At 48.6% G+C, this 12,362-nt stretch overlaps 1 long non-coding RNA gene across 1 annotated transcript; it reads left to right on the top strand.

Annotated features, from left to right (window-relative positions):
• The first annotated feature begins 5,830 nt into the window (after nucleotides 1-5,830).
• LOC136792955 (uncharacterized) lies at nucleotides 5,831-8,354 on the top strand. Its single transcript, XR_010837592.1, has 2 exons — nucleotides 5,831-5,902; nucleotides 6,049-8,354. It is a non-coding gene; the product is annotated as an uncharacterized lncRNA (long non-coding RNA).
• Nucleotides 8,355-12,362: the final 4,008 nt, after the last annotated feature.

Below are 12,362 nucleotides of genomic sequence, written 5' to 3'. Positions count from 1 at the left end.
CGCCGCCGTCTGGGCACATACCAACGAGCGCCTCACATGCCGGTGTCCGCCCCGCCCGCGTCTCGGCCCCTCCCGGGCCCTCCAGGTCCGCCGCCCAGCGGCCCAGCGGCCCCGCCCCGCCCCGCCCCGCCCCGCCCCGCCCCGCCCCGCCCCGCCCCGCCCCGCCCCGCCCCGCCCCGCCCCGCCCCTGTACACTGGCCCCGCCCCCGCCCCGCCTCACCACGCCCCCGCGCCATCCACGCTCCACCCCGCGGCGCCCACGTCCCGACCCCGGTCGCGCCCCGCCCCCGCGCCCCACCCTCGCCCCCTCACCACGCCCCTGCGTCCTCCACGCTCCACCCCGTGGCCCTCACTTCCCGATTTCGGACCCGCGGCCGGCCTTAGAGCCTTTCCCGCAAGCCCCATCCACGCCCCGTCGCCGCGCCCCTGTGCCCGCATCCCTAGGCGCTCCCCGCAGCCCCCGGCCCCATCCCCAAGGCCCTGCCCCTGCCCTCCCACCACACCCCTGGCGCCCACTCTCCACCCTGCAGTCCCCAAGTCTAGTCTGCAGCACCGCACTCCTTCCCCCACCCCCCCACCCCGCGCATCCTCCAGAGGCCCCTGCTCTTGCCAGCCGACTAGGACGTCCAGTCCTGGGGAGGGATGCACTGACAGTTTTTTAGGGCTAATATTACCTTCTTTCTTTACAGCCAGCATGTGTGCGGGGGTGGGGGGTTATCTTGTGGGGGTGGAGGAAGTCTTTCCACTGGTAGAAAAGGCAGCTGTCAAAGTGATCCTTGTTCCTTAATCAGCCACCGGAGGTGTTCGCTGGTAGGGTGGCGGTGGTTACTTCCTGAACGGGGTGTTTCCAACTTTTCTTACAATGAGCACGCTATTTTTTTAAATAAAGCTTATTGTGTGAAATTGTTTTAAAGAAATTGAAACATTTATTCCCAATTTTACTGGGTTTTCTTTTTTGAAAATTTCATTTTAAAAAATTTGGGTTACCATTCACGTGCCGTAAAATTGGCCCTTTTCAATGTACAATCAGTTATTTATAGCATATACACAAGTTTGTGCAGCCATCCTCATTATCTAATTCCACAACATTTTTGTTGCCTCAAAAAGAAACACAGTCGTGTCAAAAGAGAGGTAACAGGTCCCAAGTGGTGTCACTGTGCTACGCGTCACCAAACCAAGACTTCATACCTAACCTAACTGCGGTTTTAAGCTCTCCTACGAATGTGATCTTAACCAGTCAGTCTGGAATTTCCCGGTCAGCACTAGTGAAGTAATCCTTCTGGTAGATCCCTGCCATCCCCCAAAGGAAGGCAACCTTGCCTGAAATACTCAGCTCTTTGCTAGACTCATTTCCTTGTCCCATCTCTTTCTGCCTGTAAAAGTCTTCCCTTTTGTACGGCGCTTCAGAGCTCCTTTCTATTTGCTTGATGGGACACTGAGTGATTCATGATCGGTGAATAAAGCCAATAAGATCTTTATAATGTACTCAGTTGATTTTGTTTTTTAAAAGTAGTCATTTCCCTCCCCCCGCCCCCCCAAACTACTAATCCACCTTCTGTGTCTATGGATTTGCCTCTTCTGGGCATTTCACAGAGATGGAAACCAATAGGTGGTCTTCTGTGACTGGCTTCTTTCACTTAGCTTGTTTTCAAGGTTCATCCACGTTGTGGCATACATAAGTACTTCATTCCTTTCTACAGCTGAATAATATTCCAGTGTACGGCTATCCCACATTTGTTTCTCCATTTATCAATTGATAGCCATATTTTGGCTATTATAAATAATGCTGCGATGAGCATTCATATACAAGTTTTTGTGTGGACATATATTTTCAGTTCTCTTGGGTATATACCTAGGAGTGGAATTGCTGGGTCATATGGTTACTTCATTTTTAACTTTTTGAGAAACTGCCAGACTTTTTTCCAAAGTGGCTGCACCATTTTGTATTCCTACAGCAATGTATGAAGGCTCTAATTTCTCCACATTCTCCTAACACTATTTATCATCTGCTTTTTGATTCTAGCCATCCTAGTGGTGTGGTGTTTCATTGCGGTTTTGATTTACATTTCTCTAATTAATAGTGAAGTGGAGCATCTTTTCCTATGCTTATTGTCCACCTGTATATCGTCTCTGGAGAAATGTCTGTTCAAATCCCTTGCCTATTTTTAAAAGGAGTTGTATTTTTGTTATTGAGCGGTAAGAGTTCTTTGTATATTCTGGATACTAGACTTATCAGATACGCAATTTACAAAAATTGTCTCCCATTCTGTGGGTTGTCTTTTCATTTTGATAGTATACTAGGAAGCGCAAAATTTTTATTTTGACGATGTCTAAATTACCTATTTTCCCCTTTGGTTGTTGTGCTTTGGTGTATTATCTTTGGTGTCATATTAAGGAGCCAGTGCCTAATCCAAGCTCATGAACATTTACACCTATGTTTTCTTTCTTCCCAGGATGGCAGAGCTTTGGTCACTGTAGCTTTTTGTAGTAAGTTTCGAAATGGGGACGTGTGAGTCGTCCCACGTTCTTTTTCTTTTTCATTATTTTAGCTGTTTGGTGCTCCTTGCAATTCAGTATCAATTTGAGAATCAGCTTTTCCATTTCTGAAAAAAAAAAAAACCAGCTGGGATTTTGGTAGGGATTGCATTGAATCTGTATATAAACTTGGGGGAATAATGCTATCTTAATAATATTAAATGTTCTTATCTATGTCCAGGGGATGTCTTTCCATTTATTTAGGTCATCGTTAATTTCATTGAATGATGTTTTGTAGTTTTCAGTTTACATTAGATTTGATTTTGCATGTGATTCATAAAAGGCAAAGTTTATCATCTGCATAGATTCTTTTTGCACCTAAATTTTAAAAACATTGTGTTATGAACTATGCATACTGACAAGTACCTAAAACACAAATGTACAATCTGATAAATAATTATAAAGCAAATACCCACCCAGAGCAAGAAGTACATTAGCAGCCCACCAGGAACCTCCCCCCAGCCTCTTTCTTCCCCCTTGGTCATTTTTTTGCTTTTCAAAAACCATTCATGTATGCATCCCTGAACAAAATAGTATAGTTTGACTGTCATTGAACTTTTTTTTTTTTTGGCTATGCCCTGTGGCTTGTGGGATCTTAGTCCCCCACCCAGGGATTGAACATGGGCCCTCAGCAGCAGAAGCGTGGACGCCAGGGAACTCCCTGAGCTTTATATAAGTGGAATAACACCCTCTGTTCCCTTTTCTGTTTTCTATTTATTTTTACGTGTATTTTAAAAAAGTTTTAATTGAAATAGTGTTGATTTACAATGTTGTGTCAGCTTCAGGTATACAGCAAAGTGATATATATATATCTCTCTCCTTTTTCTTACATTCCCTTCCATTATAGGTTATTACAAGATATTGAGTATAGTTCCTGTGCTATATAGTAGGTCCTTGTTGGTTATCTATTTTATATATAGTATTGCATATATTTTAATTCCAAACTCCTAATTCGTCCCTCCCCTCACTTTCCCTTCGGTAACCATAAGTTTTTTTTCTATGTCTGTGAGTCTATTTCTGTTCTGTAAATAAGTTCATTTGTGTCATTGTGTCTCCTCTTTTTTCGCTCAACTTATTTTTGTGAGATTCATCCACGTTCTCACACGAAGCTGCAATTCTTTCATTTTCATTGCTGTATAGTATTCCATCATATAAATAAAATATTTATTCATTCTACTGTTTTTGGACATGTTGGGTTGTTGGACAAGCAATGCTGAAATGAGCATATATTCTCTTTTAATCAGGAAAAAAGTTACTAGGGACAATTCTCAGCAGCTGGAGCAAGCGTATTCATGGACGTTGCTCTGCAGAGGTCGAAGAGCAGCTGCTTTCCTTCCGAGTCACTTAGGAAGCCCCTGACCTCCTCCTGAGAGGACCCCAGACCGTGAACAGACCCGGGCTGTCAACGAAGCCTCTCAGCTTTTTACTGGCCTGAATAGTTCTAAGCTTGGATTGTGCAACCAGCCTCAGCTTTGGCACGTGGCCATGCAAGAGGCTGGAATGGACTCTTCCTGGATTAGAGTCATTTAATCCTTAGGGTATTGCGGGGACAACAGGGCACAGGAGAGGTCTTTTCTCAAGCATCTCTGTCACACATCAAGCCAGACTATATCTTTCCTGCTTTACTGAGATGAAAGCCCTTTGCCCACCTCCCCAGGTGAGCCGTTGGTTATTTTACAAACTAGTTTGATCAAGAGAATGCTTGGTTTTCTCTGCACTGGAAGACAACATTCAAAGAATGGTCACACTTCCCTCTATAGGGAAAGAATGGGAAAGACATTCAATGATACAGCTTCAGATCGCTTAGATTTAAGCTTGATGCTAATTTTCCGTACTCCAATTGCACCGATGTTGCCCGGATGGGTGCAGAAACTAAGCAGGAGGTGAGAATCACGACTCCCAAGTTGCTGGGTGCCCTTAAGCCACATTGTGTGGTCTCCACCAAAGGGAGCCAGGGGTTCTGGATGCCCTGGCTCTCAACAGAGTTCCCGGGCTCTGCTTTTCCCATCCCAGGGCTGTTGGTCCTCCAGGGAGGCATGACCCAAACAGCAGACCCAGAAATACCCCAGGCTCCACGCTTCCGCTGATTGTTCCCGCCCATATGGAACGCGATGTCCTATGAGCCATATTTTAAATTTCTGGTATCTCAGTCCTCCCTCTCCCTCTCCTTCCTTGGAGGAATTGGTAAGAAACCCAGATGGATTCTTCTTGTGACCCTGAGTCATTTCCCTAGTGTCTGCGCCAAGCCAGCCGGTCCTCGTCTGCTGCTCCAATGGCCAATGTCCCAAGAGGCCATGTCTAAAGGTCCTGGCACATCATGACAGGCCCCCTTGCCCTGCCGTAGCCCTGGCTACAGAACTAAGGGACCCGGCCCCAGAGAGGCCCCATGGCCATGGCCAGTGGTTCAGGAGCAGATTGGCTTCGGTTTGCTTCTCCCCTGTCTTCCCACCCCAGTAACTGGCACAAGATTCTTCTCCTCTGACAACTGCAAAAGAGGTGGCAATTTGGAGTCTCTAGATTGGAGGGGCTGCAAATGATTTTCTGAGCTCAACTCCAACCTAAGTAACAAGCCATGTATGCGATTTTTAACACTAGTACAGAAGAGGGACTTTTCCTCCTGTCACTGGTAGAAATGTGGGCTGGTCACCTTTCTCATTTCCCTCTTTGAAGGTAAATATAGCTCATCTTGCCCTTTTCTACGTAGGTACCACAGAAAGCAATGGCCGTGGAAGAGGAACCTGGTTCACGTGGGCCCCTCTCCACGCTCCCCGCTCCAGCATCCCCAAAAGAGGTAGTGCAACGCCTGGCACGCTCGTGTGACCGTTGGACCACACAGATGGAAGAGCAGGACAACCGGACCGGCCACGTTTGTGCAGTTGTTACTCGTTGGCCTCCTTAATCAATAGAAATTGATCAGACGCCAGACAAGAAATTCAGGCAAAGCTTTACTGGGGCTCCTGCTGCAGCAGGGAGGTTGCAAGAATAAGCAACAGGTTCCCTTGCTCGCTTGCTTCCTGGGGGTGGGGGGCGAGCTGGTTCCTCATATGGGGTGAGGGGAGGGGCGCGTCGGGGGTCTGGCCAGAGGGTGGCTTAGGTGGTCTGCCCACCCCTTTGGTGGTGGTGTGTGCAGGGGGTATGCGCAGTACCCTCTTTTTGCTCCCGGCTCTTCAGAAGGGGCAGGTGGATTTTTGGTCTTTTGCATCTTCTTGTCCATAACAGCATGCACACAGCTATTTTCAGTCCCTTATAGTTTCTCTGTATTTTGTAGCTCGAGGAGACGTTTGTCCAGGTGCAAACACTGCAGCAAAGGGTCCCGGGACCCAGCCTTTTGCACAGTCAGGGGCCTCTTCTTCAAGGGGCACAGCTGGTGGGTGTATTTTCCTACAGATGAGACACTTAGGTCTCAGTGAGATGTGTTTAAACCCTCCCCACTCCCTCCCCATCACCTTGAGCCTTTCCTCTCCCTATCCCAAAGTCCCCAGCTTGCTGTGTACCCCGCCCTCCTGCCTGCAGAAACCCCGAAGACCCTGCTTCTGCCAGGCTCTTACATCGCACCAGCTCTCGGAGTAGCCACCACTGCGGCTCCAGCTGCCTGGGCCAAATTAAAGAATAGCCGAGCCACTAAAGGGAAAGTCTACTTTCCTGTGTACCTCTCTACCTGGGGACTCACTTTGCAGGTGGGACTGTCTGAAAGTACATTACTGGTACCAAGAGAGCGTGGAAGACCCAGGTTCTAGTCCTGCACCTCTGTCCTGGCCTCGTTGGTGGGCAGAATTCTAAAGATCTCCCCACTCAAGATTCCTGTGCCCTGGTCATTTCATCAAACACTAATCTAGGTACTGCTGTGAAGGGATATTGAAGATGGAATTAAAGGCTCTCACTCCCTGCCACCTCCAGCCCTCACCAAATTCATATATTGAAACCCTAAACCTCCATGTGATGGTATTAGCAGGTGGAGTCTTTGGGAGGTAGTTAGGCATAGATGTGGTGTGAGGATGGAGCCCCCATGATGGGACTCGTGTCTCCGTAAAAAGAGGAAGAAACACCAGAGCTTCCTATCTCTGTCATTTCAGGGTACAGCAAGAAGGCAGCCATCTACAAGCCAAGCAGGCTCTTTCCAGGAACTGAATCTGCCAGCACCCTGATCTTGGACTTCCAGCCTCCAGAACCATGAGAAATACGTTTAAGCCACTACTAAACAGTGGCTAAAAGCCACTGTTTAAGCCACTCAGTCTGCGGTATTTTGTTACAGCAGCCTGAGCTAAGTCAGGTCCCATGTCAGTGGCCCCTTAAGATACAAAGATGATCCAGGTTAGCCTGAACCCTCTAACAGGCGGAACGTTTTCTTTGGCCAGTAGCAGAAGAGGAAGTCAAAGAGCGTTGAAGAGTGAGGGAGATTCCAAAAGAGGAGGATTCGGCGTGAGGACCCAGCTGCCAGCCGTGATGTTGTGAGAGGGCCTGTGAAATGCTGCTGGGGATGAGAGAGACCCAGACACCGCCAGCCACATGGACGAGCTAACACAGCCGCCAGCGCTGGAGTGTGAGACCCTGAGCCGAAGACCCGTTGAGCCATGACAGACTTCTGACCTGCAGGGTCTCTCAGATAGTAACTCGGTGCTGTGCTATAAGCAGCCAAGTTGGCGCAATTTGTTACAAAGAAATAGAAAACGAATACACCACATGACCCTAAGGGGCTCCTTCACCTTTCTAAGCCCCCATTGCCTCATCCAGAAAACAAAGACAGAAAATCCTCAGGGTTGTGCTGAATAAGGGACATTGGGGCTTGTAGACAGAGCCCTGGAGATGGGGCTAAAAGGCCCAGAGTTGCTAGTTGTGTCACCTTGAGTGAGTTACTTAACTTCTCCTAGTCTCAGTTTCCGCATCTCTAAAATGGAGCCGACAGCAGTTATTTCCTTAGAAACTGAGGGGTAGCTGGGCTCATGGCCATCCAGCCAGAGACTACATTTCCCAGAACCCCTTGCAAGGAGGTGTGGTCACCTGACCAAGGCCTCACCAATGAAAGGAGAGTGAGGCATGTGGGCTGCTTTGAGGGTGGACCTTGAAACATGGCGCATTCCCTCCGGGTCCTGCCACCTCCTATGACTAGAACAGCGAGGTGCCAGCCACACGGCTTCAACAAGCAGACGGGGAGCATGACCTTCAGGATGGTGGAGAAAGAAGACGGAAAGAACCCAGGTCCCTGAGCGAGGGGGTTGCTGAGTCGCCCACTGACCTCGCATGTGAGAGAGAAATAAATATGTGTTTCCTTGTAGCCTGAGGGCCTCTTTGTTACAGCAGCCTGATCTCTGCCTTAACCAATTCAAGCAACTAATACAGTTAGTCCCCCACATACGAACCTTCAAGCTGCAAGCTTTCAAAGATGCGAATGTGCATTCAGGCGTGAGTGACATTGCAGCTTGCCCTCCATCTCCTGTCGCTGACGATCCTTCAACTCTACCATCTCCCACCTCCTTTCCCTCCTCGAGTCAGTGACTCTTTTTGCCTGTTCACTCGATGCCAGCTCCTGGATGCCAGCTGTTGTACTGGATTACTGTACTTTTTGTGTGTGTGTGTGGTACGCGGGCCTCTCACTGCTGTGGCCTCTCCCGTCGCGGAGCACAGGCTCCGGACGCGCAAGCTCAACGGCCACGGCTCACGGGCCCAGCCGCTCCGCGGCATGTGGGATCTTCCCAGACCGGGGCACGAACCCGCGTCCCCTGCATCGGCAGGCGGACTCTCAACCACTGCGCCACCAGGGAAGCCCTACTGTACTTTTTAAGGTACTGTATTGTAAGATTAAAAACGTTTTATTTTTTGTGTTTGTTTTTAATGTATTATTTGTGTGAAAACTATTATAAGCCTATTCGAGTACAGTACTGTATAGCCGACTGTGTTAGTTGGGTACCTAGGCTAACTTGCTGGACTTACGAACAAATTGGACTTACAAATGCGCTCTCAGAACGGAACTCGTTCGTATGTAGGGGACTTACTGTACAGGGAAAACAGTTCCAAGGGTGGCAGTGAACACTTGGGGATGCTATGTAAGCGTTGATTAGCCCAGAGCCCCCTTTTCACCCAGGATTTTGTTTTGTAAATGGAGCTGTTATACAAATCCCAAGTGATTTGTCAGTGCTTCTAAATAAGTATTTAAAGAATATTCTAGCAGTTCAGTGAATCAAGGAATTCTAGTAATTTATTCATTCCACAAATATCTCTTGAGCTCCTACTAATTGCCTGAATATATAACATTGAACAAAACAAAACACCCGCCTTCAAGGAGTTTTCCTGCTGGTCAGGAGAGAGATGATAAACAACCAACAAATATATAATGTGTCAAATAGCAATAAGTGTGGGAGAGAAGAGTAAATAATGGGGCGTGGGCAGCCTGGTGGGGGTGATGGGAGTGCTCTGTACAGGTGTCCAGAGAAGATCTCCCTGATGGCATGGCATTTGAACAAGATCCTGAAGTGAGGGACTGAGTCCTGGGAGACCCAGGGGAAGAACATTCTAGGCAGAGAAAACAGCATGTGCAAAGGCCCTAGGGAGGACCATAGTCTATGCTGAGGGAACAGCAAGGAGCCTCTGGAGGGGGAGCAGGGGGCAGAGACACAGGGAGATCATGAGGGCCCCGAAGTCAACGTGAGGACTTCAGCATTTCACACTGAGTGCCACCGGAGCTGAGCAGGGGTGTGCTGTGAGCTCCTTGTAAGGAATAAAGCCTGGCTTAGGGGCTACTGCATCATCGAGGTGAGGGATGTTGGAGGCAGAGGTCATGGATATGTTCTAGATACAGAGATGATAGGGCTTACAGAGGGGTCAGATGTGAGTGTGAGCAAATGAGGAGTCAAGGAAGATTCTAGACTTCCAAGTTGAAAGTCAGAGTTGCTCTTCCCTGGAAGGAGCCGACGTATGGGGAGGCAACAGCAGGAGCTCGGTTCTGGATGTGTTTGATTCCCTCTGGGTGAGCCAAGTGGTCGGGGGAGGTCGGAGTTCAGGGAAAGTCCTTCCTGGAGATAGAAATCTGGAAGCAGTCAGCGTAAAGATCGTGTTTAAGCCATGAGACCTGAGAGCTCCCAGGGACCAAGTGCAAAAGAGACATCTGTGGAGGGAACCCCGGGCACTGCAAACTAGGGTGAGGGGGGTGAGCCAGTGTGACCAGAAAGATGTTGTTAAGCAGGGACTCTTTTTATTGTGGCAAAATATATGTCATAAAAATTGCCATTTTAACAATGTTGAAGTAGACAATCCAGTGGCATTGATGAGCTTCACAAGACTGTGTAACCATCACTAGTATTTCCAAAACTTTTTCATCACCCCAAACAGAAACTTTGTACCCCTTAGGCAATAACTCCCCATTGCCTCTTCTCCCCAGCCCTGGCAACATCTACTTTCTGTCTCTATGGATTTCCCTTTTCTGGACATTTCACATCAACGGACTCAGACAATAGGTGGTCTTTTCTACGTGGCTTCTTTCACTTACTGTAACGTCTTCAACGTTTATCCATGTTGTAGCATGTAATGGCACTTCATTTCCTTTTATGGTCAAATAACATCCCATTGGATGGATATTTTGCTTATCCATTCATCTGTTGATGAACACTTGGGTTGTTTCCACCTTTTGGCTGTTGCTGCTATGAATAAGCAGTGACTTTTTTTTTTTTTTCTGCCATGCCACACAGCTTGTGGGATCTTAGTTCCCCAACCAGGGATCGAACCCAGGGCCCTGGCAGTGGAAGTGCAGAGTCCTAACCACTGAACTGCCAGGGGAGTCTCAAGCAGTGACTCTTAATATGGGTTTGGGGAGGAAATAAAAGGTATGAGCACCTCTCCTTCCCAGAAGCCCTTCAGAATCTTCCAGAGGATTTCTTTTGCTCTCTAAAAAAGGAGTATGGGCTAACCTAGGTTGAGAACTTGGCTTTAAAGCGAACAGAATTGGAAGAAAACTTTCAGTAAGAAGCATTATATCTCAGTTAGGCAGGAAATGTTGTTCTATATTACATATATATTCAACAGGAACATGTGACCGAAATGTTGATCGTGTACAAGCTGTGCTATGTCTTGTTCATCACCTGTGTCTCTGTAGAAAGTGCACTTGATAAAGGCAGGGACCTGTTCTGTGTAGAGCATGGTGTCTGTCACAGATCAGGTCCTCGGTCGGTGTTTGTGGGACAATTGATGGGTGTGTGGAGCAGCCAGGTGACAGAAGCTGGAGTCCTGGTGAGGGAAGCACAGTGGCCCTCACTGCCTTTCTAAGGCAGGGTTCTTACCTGCGGGCAGTAACCGAGAGGGTGATCAGGTGTGTCTGTTTTCACCAACTTCCCACAGGAATCAAGCAGTTCCTCTACTTACCAACCTGGAAAACAAGTCCCAGGAGTTTGTGTTTTTCTTGTTTTTTTGTTTTAGCACTGCCGGTGATTCTGTGAACAACAGAAATCACAAATATTTTCCTAGTACATTGCAGGTTTCTCAAAATACCACTCATGCTCATCACTACTTTTATTTATTTATTTATTTATTATTTTTTTATTTTTATTTTTTTTTGCGGTACGCGGGCCTCTCACCGTTGTGGCCTCTCCCGTTGCGGGGCACAGGCTCCGGACGCGCAGGCTCAGCGGCCACGGCTCACGGGCCCAGCCGCTCCGCGGCACGTGGGATCCTCCCGGACCGGGGCACGAACCCGCGTCCCCTGCATCGGCAGGCGGACTCTCAACCACTGCGCCACCAGGGAAGCCCCTGGTTATTAGACCAGCTGCTGCTGGACCTTATTTAATGTGCTAATAGGGGCACGTGTACCACTGTAACAAATTTGGTTTTATCAACTATTTTGATAATTATATTGCACTATACTTATTCTGCTTTGTAATCCACGTTATTTTTTTCGCTTTTATCCTTTGGGTCTATGGGCATTGGTAGATGGGCAGAGAGGTCACGGTATAACCAAGGTCAAAAGCCTGCTCTGAGGGCTGGCCCCCGCTTCCCCCTGTACGGTCATCCCTGGGACACACGTTCCTGGTTCCAGATTCACACCCTCTGGGTAACGGGCGGCTGTTACTGCCGCCTCTCGCCACCAGGAGGCGCTGCTTCCCCCCGTGTCAGATGAAGCCCAGGGGCAGATACAGGGTTTCCTCCTTCCATCTTTGTCCTAACCAGGGCTGGTAACGGAACCTCCTGGCAGTTTTTTTCCTATTCTCATTCTTTCCTCCCCCAGGCGCCTCTCTTTCCCTCCCCCATCCACTTTCTCTTTAAAAACAAACAAACAAACAAACAAAAACTTTGTTATGGAAAATTTCAAAATGTTCAAAAGTATACGAACCCCCAGGGAGCCATGAGCCAACTTCAATGGTCTTGTTTCACTTACATCCTACCTGGGGAACTTTCTAAGTGTGCAGATGCTCGGGCCCCACCCAAGATGGGGAAACAAGAGTCTCGGGGCTTACAAAGCTCCCAGGCCGTTTGGGAACCACTGATACAAACGCGGCCCCGCCTCTGGGATGCTCCCCTACCTCCAACCCAGTGTGGGTCTCACAACCTCCTCGGCCTCCGACCCCCCTCCCCGCCCAACCCTAGGTCTTCTCCCATCTCTGACCCAAATCATCTAGCTCACATCATTCCTCTTCCTCAAGCCCTGCAGGACGCGGGCACAGCTGGCCCCTGTCCTCTGTACGATTACTCTTCCCGTGTCTATCTGGAAGCGAGGATTCAGTAACCAAGCCTCACACCCTTGAGCATTCTCCCAGGGCCCCATTCTCCTGTCTCCAGGGTCTTTCGATGCCTCTTCCTGTGGCTAGAGAACAGACCGCAGGGTCGATCATTTCTCGGCTGGAAAG

The sequence above is a fragment of the Kogia breviceps genome, chromosome 1 (genome assembly GCF_026419965.1).
Source record: "Kogia breviceps isolate mKogBre1 chromosome 1, mKogBre1 haplotype 1, whole genome shotgun sequence".
NCBI lineage: Eukaryota > Metazoa > Chordata > Mammalia > Artiodactyla > Physeteridae > Kogia > Kogia breviceps.
This window is presented reverse-complemented; position numbering and strand designations above follow the sequence as displayed.